We start from the raw sequence: 13,759 nt of genomic DNA on the forward strand, positions 1-13,759 counted from the left end.
ATTCCCTTGAAGGGATTAATGTTCCTTGTCTGTTTCTTAGCCAAAGAGTCTTGATTTAAGAGCCACAAGTTCTTCTTGTATCAGAGGTTCCAGATAGTTAATAGTGCATCATGATGAGAATAAATTCCTTCTGGAAAGCCAATGACATCAAAAGAAATTAAGGGCCAGCATTAAAGAGTGGGGGCAATCCGGGCAATTGCAGGTCTCCCCACTCCCTTGAGGACCCCCAGTTTTTACAGCAGGTGCAACATTGATAATAGCCAATTTGTATGAATCAGCTCACCGTATAAGGCTCAATCCCGATTCCGTCCTGGAGCACGGACAGGCACTGCCACAGCCCAATGAAATGCAGAAAAAAAAGGATGTCCAGCTCTTCACGCGTAGTGCTGGTCATGTCATTCTCTGTGTCTGCATGATGAAATAAAGAATCACGTCTTTATTTCATCATGCAGACACAGAGAATGACATGACCAGCACTACGCGTTTCAGGTGAAAACACTCACCCTTAATCATGATTACATCATGATTAAGGGTGAGTGTTTTCACCTGAAATGCGTAGTGCTGGTCATGTCATTCTCTGTGTCTGCATGATGAAATAAAGACGTGATTCTTTGCCTGAAGAGCTGGACATCCTTTTTTTTCTGCATTGATAATAGCATTAAACGATTTAAATAAATAAATAAATAAATAAAAAACACACATATTTGGTATGGCTGCGTTGGTAAAAGTCTGATTTATCAAAATATAAAGTAAAGTAATCAGATTGGTAAAAGGCATAACCAGAAAAAAAATCAAAATGCAAGAATTTTGTTTTTTTGGGCCACTGCAACATTGAAATAAAATGCAATTAGAGGCAATCAAAACATTGTATCTTCTCCGAAATGATATCCGTAAAAACATCAGTTTAGGGTGCAAAAAAATAAGAAGTAATACAGCCCCATATCTTGAAAAATAAAAACACTATGGGTCTCGGAAAATGGCAACCAGAGTAATTTTTGACACCTATTGTGATGAGATGGTGGTCACTCCAGTAGTGTTTAATCTCTTGTTGAAACAGCTGATCCCATATGATAACACAATGGACACTAAGAACATGGTCCCATTATTGTGCATGTAGATATCAAGTTCAATCTGGGTTAAAGAAAGAGATGAACTTTGCTATGGGACTTTGGATAAACCTTACTATTAGTGGATGATCGGTTCTCCTGATCATCACGCATTGTTAAAGGGAACCTGTCACCAGAATTTTCGCTATTAAACTAAAAGAATCCCCTTCTGCAGCTCCTGGGCTGCGTTCTATAAAGGTTCATCTTCCTACTGGCGCCCCATTCAGACCTACATAATAACTTTATAAAATATTACCTTTTGCTATGGTAATCAGCTTTTCTGGCCCGGTGGGCGGGCTGTATTTCGTCTGTTATTCCCCCTCCTGCCGCTGTTCGCCATCCCCCAGTGTTAATTTACATAGATGAGGCCGCCGCCCTCATCTTTCGCAGTTCTCCGGGAGTCTCACGCATGTACAGTGACACTATCGCGGGACTGGTGTGCTGAATAAGCTTCTCAATAAACACACATTAGACCCGCACACTACTACCCCAGCATATGAATGCAAAAAAGATGGCATTTTCCACTACAGACTAATAGAACATTTCTAACATTTTGCTGCACACATTAAAAGACCTCAGTTTCCTTAGGAAATACAGTTTGCTCATCTCCTTCTTGTAGACCCTCTCTGAGTGGCATCTCCAGTCCAGTTTGCTATCCAGGTGGACCCCCAAATATTTGTAACTCGCCACCTGCTCCACCTCCTGACCAGCAATAGTGATCGGTAAACATTCCATCTTTCTCCTGCTATAGTTGGCCACCAACTCCTTGGTTTGGTTAACATTTAGTTGTAGATAGTTACCATGGCACCAATCCACAAAATTCAACACCACCCTTCTATATTCATCATAACCCTGGTCCCCCCTAATACATACAACAACCATGGAGTCATCCGAGAATTTTGAAGGTGGCAGAAATCTGATTTATACCGAAAGTCTGATGTGTACAGTGTGAATAGAAAGGGCGCTAGCACCATTCCCTGAGGGGCACCTACACTGCTCAATAATCGGCTAGACACAACTGCTCCCATCTGTACAAACTGTGGCCGATCTGATAGGTAGTCAGTTATCCAATTTCTTATCCCCTCCTCCACCTTCATATCAGTCATCTTTTTGTGTAGTAAAAGTGGCTGCAGGGTGTTAAATGCACTCCAGAAATTAAAGAACATCGCTCGCACAGTGGTTCCGTCATTCTCAAAAAATGAATGTACAGTATGTAACAGAGAAAGAATAGCATCGTCCACCCCCAATCTATGGCGGTAAGCAAACTGTAGGGGATCAATAAAAGCCCTCACCCTCGGACTCAAGTGAGCAAGCACTAATCTTTCCAAGGCCTTCATAGCATGAGATGTTAAGGCTACAGGACGATAATCATTTAGGGATGCAGGAGAAGTAGTCTTGGGTACCGGAACCAGATAGTGTTATGGAAAACTTTCTAGTACCCTCTGTGTTTGTAGACTCCCGTTAAATAGGTGTGTAAAGACCGTACACAGCTGGTCTGCACACACTTTAAGGACACATGGACTGAGTCCATCTGGCCCTGTAGCTTTACCAATGTTAAGTGTCTTAAACTGCCTCCTCACATCATTTTCGGAGACTCTGAAATTAGTCTGCTCATCCTCCAATATCAATGTTGCAGAATTTGCACCAGATCCATATCCTCTGTCAGTTGGCATTACACATGTATTGCTAAATCTATTGAAATACTCATTCATCTCATTAGCCTTCTCAAGTTCTCCTCTCCCATGCTCAGACCTCACCTTAAACCCAGTCAGTAATTTCATTCCTGACCAAACCTACCTGGAATTATTGTGGGACAGTTTCTTTTCAAGTTTAATTCTGAAAACTTCCTGGGCCTCCTTTATTTTATACTTCAAGTCATGCTGAATCATTTTAATTTCCTCTTTGTCACCTAATTTAAATGCCTTTTTTTTCCCTGTTGAGCAAATGCTTTCATTCTTTTGTTATCCATGGCTTGTTATTTGCAAAACACCTAATCTTTTTAACAGGCACCAACATATCAATGCAAAAGTTAATGTAATCAGTTACTCTACCAACAACTTCATTAACATTTGTATACTCGTCCATTGTCCCTAGCAACACATCCCAGTCTGTAAGATGAAAGCGATCCTGTAGAGCCTGTTCATTTGTTGGATTCCACTTTTTAATTGTTTTAATTGTAGCAGGCTGCTTACTTACAACAGGTTGGTAGACTGGTGACAATAGTATAAGATTGTGATCGGATTTCCCCAAAGGCGGCAGGGCAGACGATGAACAAGCATTCTTGACATTAGCAAAAAATAAATCCAAAATAATTTTGTCACGTGTTATACATTTAAAAAATGGTGTCATTAAAAAATACAATTCATCCCACAAAAATAGAACAAGCCCTCATATGGCTATATTGATGTAAAAATAAAAAAGTTATGGATTTTGGAAGAAAGGGAGGAAAAAAACGAAAACAGAACATCACCCCGGGGTGATGGGGTTAAAGGTTTTATGGCAAGGTATACAAAAAGTATGGTATTTTACTGTTTTATTCTTTATCAACATATCTAGCTAATCTCTATGCTATCATTTATTTTATACCAATGAGCTGTGAGCAAGACAGTGAAACTCCATCAATATGTTAAGCTCTACAACACAAGGGATGAGCGAATCTGAAGATTTACTTGAATTTGACCGGAAAAAATGATTTGCATTTAATTTCTTAAGATCATATAGCATAATAAACGTAGGATAAAAAATAATGATACTCACTTCTCCCCAGCCCTCACCTTGCCTGCACAGCTCCTTGCTTGGTGGCTCCAGGGCAATCTTACTCTGGTCAAGTCCAAGATCCTGGTGCCTCGGTTCTTCATCATGGTGTAGTGTGAGTACCAGTTAGAACCATGACTTAAAGAAACCAACAACATGTGATTGAAGACTGGACCAAGATGAACAAGCAGGGAGCAGCCCAACAACATGGGGGCTAGGGAGGGATGAGTGTTCTTTTTTTTTAACTCTTCCATATTCCTTTTGAATCCAGAAAAAGGCATCGGGGAAGTGATTTGTTTATCTCATATTAGTATGACGGATTAGGTCTCAGGTTTTGAGAAGCCATTGCTGACTGAAAAATAAGCACGTTTCTGGGAATATTTTTCCCATCTGTTTTCAAACAATCATTTGATTATCTGAAGATCATTTATTTTCCTTGTGAATTAATATAAATCATGCTCCCATGTCTGACTAATGACGATAATAACTCATGATATCATATGAAAGTCTTACAGCCTTTCCAAATTGATTCTTGATGGATATGTAAAGACTAGTGATGAGCGAGTATGCTTGTTACTACTCGGTACTCGCACGAGTATCACTGTACTTGGGCTACTCGGCGGGGACCGAGTAATCTCGCGATACTCGTGCTGTACTCGTGGTCTTCATCCCTGCATGTTGGCGCTCTTTTGAGAGCCAGCCCTCATGCAGGGATTGGCTGGCAGACCACTGCAATGCCACAGCCCTGTTAGTTGTGGAATTGCAGTGATTGGCCGGCCTGCACAGCATGACCGAGCCTTTATACCGGCGGGCGCGCTGTGCTCTGCACACAGCCATCCAGATTGTGAGTGCAGGGAGAGTGTTGCTGCTTCAGGGAAAGGTTTGCGGCCCTTTATAGTTAGTTCCGGAGCAGGGCTGCAAACAGTGTGACCAGAAGTCCTTCTCAGGACATACAATAAGTTGTATACAGGCAGGCAGGGTATAGCCAGGTCGGAGTACAGTAGCAGAGTCCTTCTCAGGACTATTGTTGCTATATACAGGCAGGGTATAGCCAGGTCGGAATACAGGCTAGTGACCAGAAGAGTCCTTGTCAGGACTATTGTAGCAGTATACAGGCAGGCAGGCAGGCAGGGTATATAGCCATTCCTAGTGGTCACCGTATACCAGCCTTCATCATATCTGGGGCTGGTGTACACAGTCTAAGGCCTGCGCCACACATCCGTGCCTCCGGTACGTTTCTGGCATTTTTTACACGTACCGGAGACACGTGCTGATGTTGACACAGTATTTTTAATATAAAAAGCCTCACGTCAGTGTTTGCGCACGGAGCGTGTGTCCGTTCCGTGCGTACGTTTGAGCGTGCCGAAAAAGCGCTGACATGTCCGTTTTCCACCGGCATAACGTCCTCACGGATCCATTAAATCCTATGGGTCCGTGTTTACACGTACGTGATACGGATGGCCTCCGTATGCTATCCGTGTGGTCCGTGTCCGTGTTTTAATTAGAAAGGTTGTTACAATCTCAAATACTTTCAGGTGGCGTAGCTAACATATTTTTTTTGCACAAAACTAACTATGCATTTGCAGAAGGAGTGAGCAAGCAAGCAGTTGTAGTTCTGTGTATTGTAAGATATATTTTGAGCAAAATTTCGGCTTCGAAATATAATAATGGCACCACGGGTGGACACGGAGAAACTGATAACAGCTGTCGAGACTCACCCACCATTATGGGATACACGTGTTGATGGTTACCATGACCGACTGACAGTTGACCGCCATTGGAATCAAGTAGCTGAGGAAGTGTACCCCAATAATGCATGGGCTAGATGTTCGCCTGCAAAGCGTGCTAAATATGGTAAGTTGTTGTATGTTTTTATATTTATTTATTTAATATATATATTAGGATTTTTCAAATAATTACAAACTGTGAATGTTTTGTCATAGTTATGTTGTCTTTTAGTTAAAAATATCTTTGTGAAGAATTGGTATATGTACTACTCTATATATTGAGTTCATGTTAAATTTTTAAAAAGTTAACCAAACATTTCATAACTTACAAAAATCAAAGTATACTTATTTTTGTAATCTGACTTTGAATTCTTCATGAAGTTAATTAATTAACTGATTAAACTGTCATGTGTTTTTAAATTCCCTGTTTTATTAGTCTAATTTTAGTATCACAATTTCAAATCATGTTTTTTTATTTATAATATTTTTTTTTAATTTAGTTAAATGACATTTCAATATCATGACCTACATGATTAAAATAATATTTCTAGTAATTTATTGCCAAATGATATTGTTAAAAAAAAAAAAAGGAAATTTTAAATATATATGACAATTACTTCAAAGCTAATTTATCAGAAATATTATTTTGTTATGTGTGAATGTGTAAAAATGCTTTTGAATGAAGAATATATAAAAAAAATGTTTTTTCCTCAAAAGTATTTGGCCAACATTATTTTGTTAAATTGTATATTACATTTAGCAAACATTATTTTAATTAATGTGTGCAGATTTATGGTGAATGTTGCAAGTGACATATTTTGTAAAATTACACAGTTGACTTGGTCAAAAGGCGTTGGCGTTCAGCACGTGATCAGTACCGAAGGGAGTACAACCCTATACCATCCTCATCCAGCCAAGGCCGCAAACGCAGATATGTTTATTATGAACAAATAAGCTTCCTAGCACCCATCTTAGAAGTAACACAGTAAGTTTTTTTTTTTTTTTAGAAGAAAAAAAAAAAATGCAACATTCATTTACTTCATGAAGATAATTGTACAAATATAAATGTTAAGATTGTAATATGTTGTCTCATTTCTTATAGAACGGAGGATAATCTAGACGATTCAGATGATCAACCAACAGCTGGTCCCTCTGCTACAGCCACCTCAGCATCAGAACAAGAACCTGGCAGAGAAGACAGTGAAAATCCAGAGATTCAACAAGATGCAGCAACTGAATCACATGAGGGTGGGACAGAGAGTGCACAAACCAACACCCAAGGCTCATCAACACAACAAACAACCACACCAGCTACACAATCAACACAAACAAATGTACTTCCACGTTTTGCACCACAACCTCTACGTGCAAGAAGAATCCGCAGACCTGAGGAAATGAGATCCTTACCGGAAATAATTGACACACGCATTATTCACATAATGAACACTCTAATTCCAGAAACAGATGCCGAGCGCTTTTGTCGGTCTTTATCTTCTAGCTTAACCAAAATTCCATCCGATAGGCAGGAACGTGTACGTGCTGCTATGCTGACCCTACTTTCAGCTAGTCAGGCAGAACAGGAACCAGTGAGAGTATATGAGGCCATAGAAAATTGGCGTACCATTATGCAACAACATACAGTCCCAAACACAACAGACAATCAAAATACAATTTCAACACAAACAATGGCAACTGTAATAGTCAATAATCCAGTATTACAACAATCTGGTCAACCTTCAATTGCTTCAAGTACGTTATTCCCAACACCAATTAGACAAGGGTATGTTGCAACCAATACTGGTGCCTTAAGCACTGTACAAAGTGCTACCTCACAGCAACCCATGAACTATATGAATTTACAACCCACTCCAAGTACTAGTTACTTTACTCAACCCACAAATATTGGTGGTTTACCTAACTTGTTTCCTGGTTCAACATACCCACAATCATTCATGATGCCTCATTATCCAATCTCAACTATGTTACCTACACCACACTTACAAACATCAGTCAACTATCCTCAAGGTCAACAACATACACACACACAATACCCAATTACCCATGTAGATCCACAGGTGTACTCAACAACAGGCAATGTGTTGGGACAAACAAGCATGCAACAGACTGTTCCACACACTACTGTAGTTAGTAATAGGAATGTTGTTCAGCAAACAACAGCTTCCATTCCTGAAAATACCATTTCTGAGGCCACACAAAACAACATACTCAGCAACACTCAGGTTACTTCACTAGAAGATCTTGTTGACTTATGATACACATTTTTGGTAATCTTTACATTCAAACAACAAATATGATGAATGTGTCAAAATTAAAAAAAGAGGGATTTCCAAAAATGTGTAAACTCTGAGTTTAAAAAAACAAAAAAACATGTGTGATTATATTTAGTGACGGATCACATATATGTTTGATGGCATGGTTTTTTATTTTATTTTAGGAACACATTTGTACCCAACCAATTTGATAGTTAGATTACTTCTTATATTCTCAAAACACAGTTTACATTTATTATGTCTATGTCAATGTCCAACATGAGACCAACTTAATTGGTCGACAATTTTACAACATTGTAAGCAATGCACACATTTTTGAAAATGTAGTCTTGTAAGTAAAGTATATTTTTAATTTTAGAAAGAATACCATAAAAATTTACATTTTGTAAAATTTAACAGAAGATGAACAATATGTTCATTTTTTATTTTGATGTGAAAAAATAACAGCATTACTTTATGGATTAATATGCTTATTATTAATAAAAAAATATGTTTGAGAAAAAAACTATCATGTTTATTATTTAAAATTATAAATAATATTGCATTTTTTCAATAGACGTTTAACATTATTAATGTTGTAAGTTTAAAAAAAAAAAAACAACATGATAGTAACACAGAAATTTACAAAAACATACATACAACATTCAGAAATCCATGTTGTTAACAGAAATGTCAGTTGATGATTAACGCATTTTCACTTTAATACAAGTAAGATTTAAGCTCTTAGATGTTTAGAAAAAATTAAACATTTTCGTATAAGAAAAAATAATAAATTTTTATCGACATAAATCCATGACAATCTTAACAAACATCACTATTATTATTATCATCAAAAAAATTAAAGTAATCAGTAAATAAATTTCTAATTTGTAAACCAGCTGTCACGGAATTATGAGACATAGGTTCACCTGTTGGATTAACAACATGGTTTATCTGAAATTCATCATCCACATAAGTTCCTCCTTCATGTATCCGACAGAAATTGTGAAGCACTATGGTAGCCTTGAGGACAGATGTGACAAAGTTTGGCTGCAACTGAATAGTTGTCTGATAAATGCGCCATTTGTTAGCTAAAATACCAAATGCACACTCCACATAACGTCTTGCTTTAGTTAGCCGATTATTAAAGTACTGTTTCCTGTCATCAATGGATCTCCTTGGATATGGTTGCATAACATGTTTGGATAATGCAAATCCTGCATCTGCTACCATCACATATGGTGCCAACGGTCCAGATGTACCAGGTAGGGCAACTGGTGGGGGGATCAATAATGCATTTTCTTGCAGGCGTTGGGCTAATCTTGATGAACGGAAAATACGGGCATCTGAGGCACTACCATAGGCCCCAATGTCTGCATAAATAAAACGGTATTCTGTGTCAACCAATGCCAAAATAACAACGGAAAAAAACTTATGAAAATTGAAATAACGTGACCCAGAGTTTGGTGGCTTTTTAACTCTGAAATGCTTGCCATCCAAAGCTCCTATGCAGTTAGGAAAGTCAACAGAGTCCTTGAAGCCCTTAGAGATTTTCAACCAATCTTCTCTGTTTGGCTGAGGCATCATTTGTTCTTTTAAATGTTGCCATATCATGTCGCATGTGTGACGTACTATAACGGCAATGGTTGATCTCCCCAACAAAAAATCAAAATGTAAAGCACTAAAAGATTGACCAGTCGCCAAGAATCTATGAAAACAAGACAAACAATGATTTACAATTAACAATATGTTATTTTAAATTAAAGCAATCCAAAGAAAACACAAACATTGATTCAAAACAGATATTAGATCAATAAAGATCAATTACACATTTCAATGTGAAAAATAACACATTTACCAAAAATTATAAAAAAAAACAAATACCTCAGAGTCACCATAAATCTCTCCTCTGGGGAAATGGAAAGCCGCATCCAAGTGTCCTGATGTTGCAAATGAGGTCGTAAAATATTTAGTAAGTAATCAAAACTCTCAACTGACAAACGGCAGTATGAAAAAAACTTATCTGGGAAATTCCGTAACTCAAAAAATAAAGTATGGAAATGACCATGCATAGGCCGCATCATCATTAGTGGATGCACCCACAATCTGGTTCGTCTTACATTATCATATTGCAACATGTGCCGTCTAACGCCAAAACGACGAGATATAATCCAACATAAAAACACTAAGGCCTCCGTGGATAATGGCATTGCGACAATTTTGTCTCAACACATAGGTGCTCCAAGGCAAAATACAAGCAGGAAACAGTTTATAGTTAACTTATATTTATGTCCTAATCACATACACCTATGTGTCATTTAATTCCAAGTAATCACCATTATCTCAATGTGTGAAACATGTTAAACACGCACAAAAAACGGACTGCACACGGAACACACACTGACGTATTTCACGCACAGGAAAACGCACACACGTACACACGTATGACACACGATATGCATACGGACACTACACGGAGGGGAAAAACGGACTGCAAATACGGAACACGGACACAAAAAACGGACTACAGCAAACGTACGTTTTTTACACGTGAGTGTGGCAGAGGCCTAAAACAGTCCTGATAGTGTCAGACTTCTCAGTAATTGTCGCTCCTAAAAACCTGTTAGGTTCTTAGTGTGTCCGTGCTTGCATTTAAAAACCGCACGTGTGTGGCAGTCGGTGGCAGCGTCAGGCTCCATATTGTCCCTGGATAGAGACGTGCATGATGGCCTGTAAACCTGAAGCGCCCATTGTAAGGAAGTGGGTCTATTGTAGTATAGCCCTTAGGCAGGGCAGCCAAAAATTTGGAGGCTCCACATTGTCCCTGGATAGAGATGTGCATGAGGGCCTCAAAACATTGTTCCCATTGCAAAGGAGCGGGTCTCCTGTCGTTGTAATGCTCATTCTGAAAGAATGGGCGAAAAAATTTACCACTGGGGGCATACCTGAAACAATGGCCTAACTATTGTAACGGTCATCATGATGGCGCATGAGGAGAAGGAGGAGCAGTCCAGCGATTAGCCAAAGTCCAGAAGTGTGTTACCATGGGTGAGTGGAGGTACATGGTAAATTCCCGTTACAAACTTTAAATTCCGCTGTCATTTGCTGGTGGTGTGGTGAAGTCTGGCCCAATCCAACCCTTGTTCATCTTGATCAGAGTCAGCCTGTCAGCATTTTCAGTTGACAGGCGGGTGCGTTTATCTGCAATGATTCCACCTGCGGCACTAAAAACACGCTCTGACAAAACGCTAGCGGCAGGGCAGGCCAGGACTTCCAAGGCGTAGAGAGCCAATTCATGCCATGTGTCCAGCTTGGATACCCATTAATTTTAAGGCACAGAGGAATGTCGGAGTACAGTTGTTTGATCTGCAAGGTACTCCTTGAGCATCTGGGCAAACTTAGGATTTCTTGTGGCACTATACCTCAGGGGCTGTGGTATGTGAGGGGCTGAGAAAACTGTCCCACATCTTAAAGACTGTTCCCCTACCTCTGGCGGATTGGACTTGTGCCCCTCTTGGCTGTACGCCTTGGTTGTCCACTGATTCCTGACCTATGCCGCTAGCGTTTTGTGAGGGGAATGCTTTGCCTACTTCCGTGACTATGGCCTTCTGGAACTGCTGCATTTTGCCTGACCTCTCCGCCTCGGGAATAAGAGACATAAAGTTCTCCTTTTAGCGTGGGTCTAACAGTGTTACCAACCAGTAATGATTGTCGGCCAAGATGTTCTTAACACGAGGGTCACGAGACAGGCAGCTTACCATAAAGTCAGCCATGTGCGCCAGACTCTTAGCAGCCATCACTTCAGTATCCTGACCAACACGATGACTGAACATGCTGTCCTCCTCCTCCTCATCATCTACCCTGTCCTCTGGCCAGCCACGCTGAACCGAGGATATGACTGCATGTCATATCCTCAATTTGGCCGGAGAGTTGCTCCATGTCTTCATCCTCCACCTCGTCATAGTCCTCCACTGCACGTTGTGATGAGACGAAGCTGGGCTGTGTGTTATCACCCACACCCACTACTGTTTCTTGCTCCAACTCATCGCGCTCCGCCTGCAATGCATCATGTTTGTTTTTGAGCAGAGACCATTTTAGAAGGCAGAGAAGTAGTATGGTGACGCTAATAATGTCGTCATCGCCGCTCACCATCTTGGTGGAGTCCTCAAAGTTTTGGCAGATAGTACATAGGTCGGACATCCATCTCCACTCCTCAGGTGTTATGTGTGGAGTTTGACCCATTTCCCGACGGCTTAGGTGATGCAGGTACTCAACAACTGCCCTCTTCTGCTCACATATCCTGACCAACATGTGCAGAGTTGAATTCCAATGCGTGGGGACATCACACACCAGTCTGAGCCGGAAGATGCAAATGGCGCTGAAAGCCGGCAAGGCCGGCTGAAGCAGTAGGTGACTTTCGAAAATGTGCAGACAGGCGGCGAACTTTTACCAGCAGATCAGACAGCTCTGGGTATGACTTTAGAAACCGCTGAACCACGAGGTTGAGCACATGGGCCACGCATGGACCATGTGTCAGCTGGCCTCGCCTCAAAGCCGCAACCAGGTTCCGGCCATTGTCACACACAACCTTTCCTGGCTTGAGGTTCAGAGGTGTGAGCCAGTGATCTGCATGCTGTTTCAGAGCTGTCCACACCTCTTCTGCATTGTGGGGTTTGTCACCTATGCAGATTAGCTTCAGCACAGCCTGTTGCCGCTTCGCCGAGGCAGTGCTGCAGTGCTTCTGTGTCGCCCTGGACAAGCCAGGGGCCACAGAGCACAACACTTACACACCCCACACTCCCTGCAGGCATATCATAGTCAAAACACAAAATCCTTGTTGCCTTCCCCAGGGGCTGTTGTTCACACCAGGGGGTGGAGCCAGGCGGTTGGTATCCACCCACCAAGGAGTTCCCAGTCCTGGAGGAGGGAAAACACAGGCAGTGAGAGTTAAGCTAAGGAAGTGGAAGGAGAAAAGTAGTAGAGAGGAGAAAAGTGACAGCAAAGAGCCTGAAGTTGGTCCGGGTGTGTGGCCCGGACAGGACAGCAAGGTTGACAGGATGTGGTGACCGTCTGCAGTGGAGGCCGATTGGAGTCTGCCGTAAGGACCGTGGCCGGGTGGTGACCCGGCGGTACTTGACCGGTATACAAAGAGAAGCCAGCACCATTGGCAGGGGGCTTTCGGATCCCGGCAAGGCTTGGAGTTGCCGTGAATTTGCCAAATCCATTAGTGAAGGGGACCTCCGGGTTTCCAAACAGCCAAGTCCCGATAGAAGGCAATCGTCCAACCGTGAAGGGGAGACACCGCCACCGCCAAGGGCAACCGTCTCCCAGGGCCAGCGCCTGTGGGCAAAAGGGGCTCCTCCGGCCCATATCCAGGTTGGGGAGCGGGTTACCGGTGGGAACCCATCGCTACCAACACTGAACTTAGGTGCAGGGAGAGACAGTCATCACTAACCTGCAGGGAGGAACAACCGCAGCCGTCCGAGGGACCCATCCATCCAGCCGCTTGTTTTACCGTGAACTGTGTCATCATCATTGGGCTGAGTGAGTACCTCCGTGCCGTGCGGCACAGCGCTGCCCCTGCGACCCTGCACCTCATCAGGCCCCGCAACCCGCCTGTCATCCATCTCTACCCCATAACCGGGCTCCGGGACAACCAACCCCCCTACCCACGGAGGGGAGAAATAACAACAAAGCTGCTCCCTGTCACAGGCTCCCGGGATCCCCGTCCAGAGCAGCGGTGGTGTCCACACAATCACCACAACCGTGGGTGGCGTCACGGACAATATACCCAAAACCCAAACCACCCCTTTTCACTCACGGGCGAGGAGCGCCGCTCGAGTCCCCGGGATCTGGCCATCGCTCGAGCCACCGAGCAGCAGCAGCCGTAGAGCAGCGGCAG

Source organism: Anomaloglossus baeobatrachus, chromosome 11, assembly GCF_048569485.1.
Source record: "Anomaloglossus baeobatrachus isolate aAnoBae1 chromosome 11, aAnoBae1.hap1, whole genome shotgun sequence".
Classification (NCBI taxonomy): Eukaryota; Metazoa; Chordata; class Amphibia; order Anura; family Aromobatidae; genus Anomaloglossus; species Anomaloglossus baeobatrachus.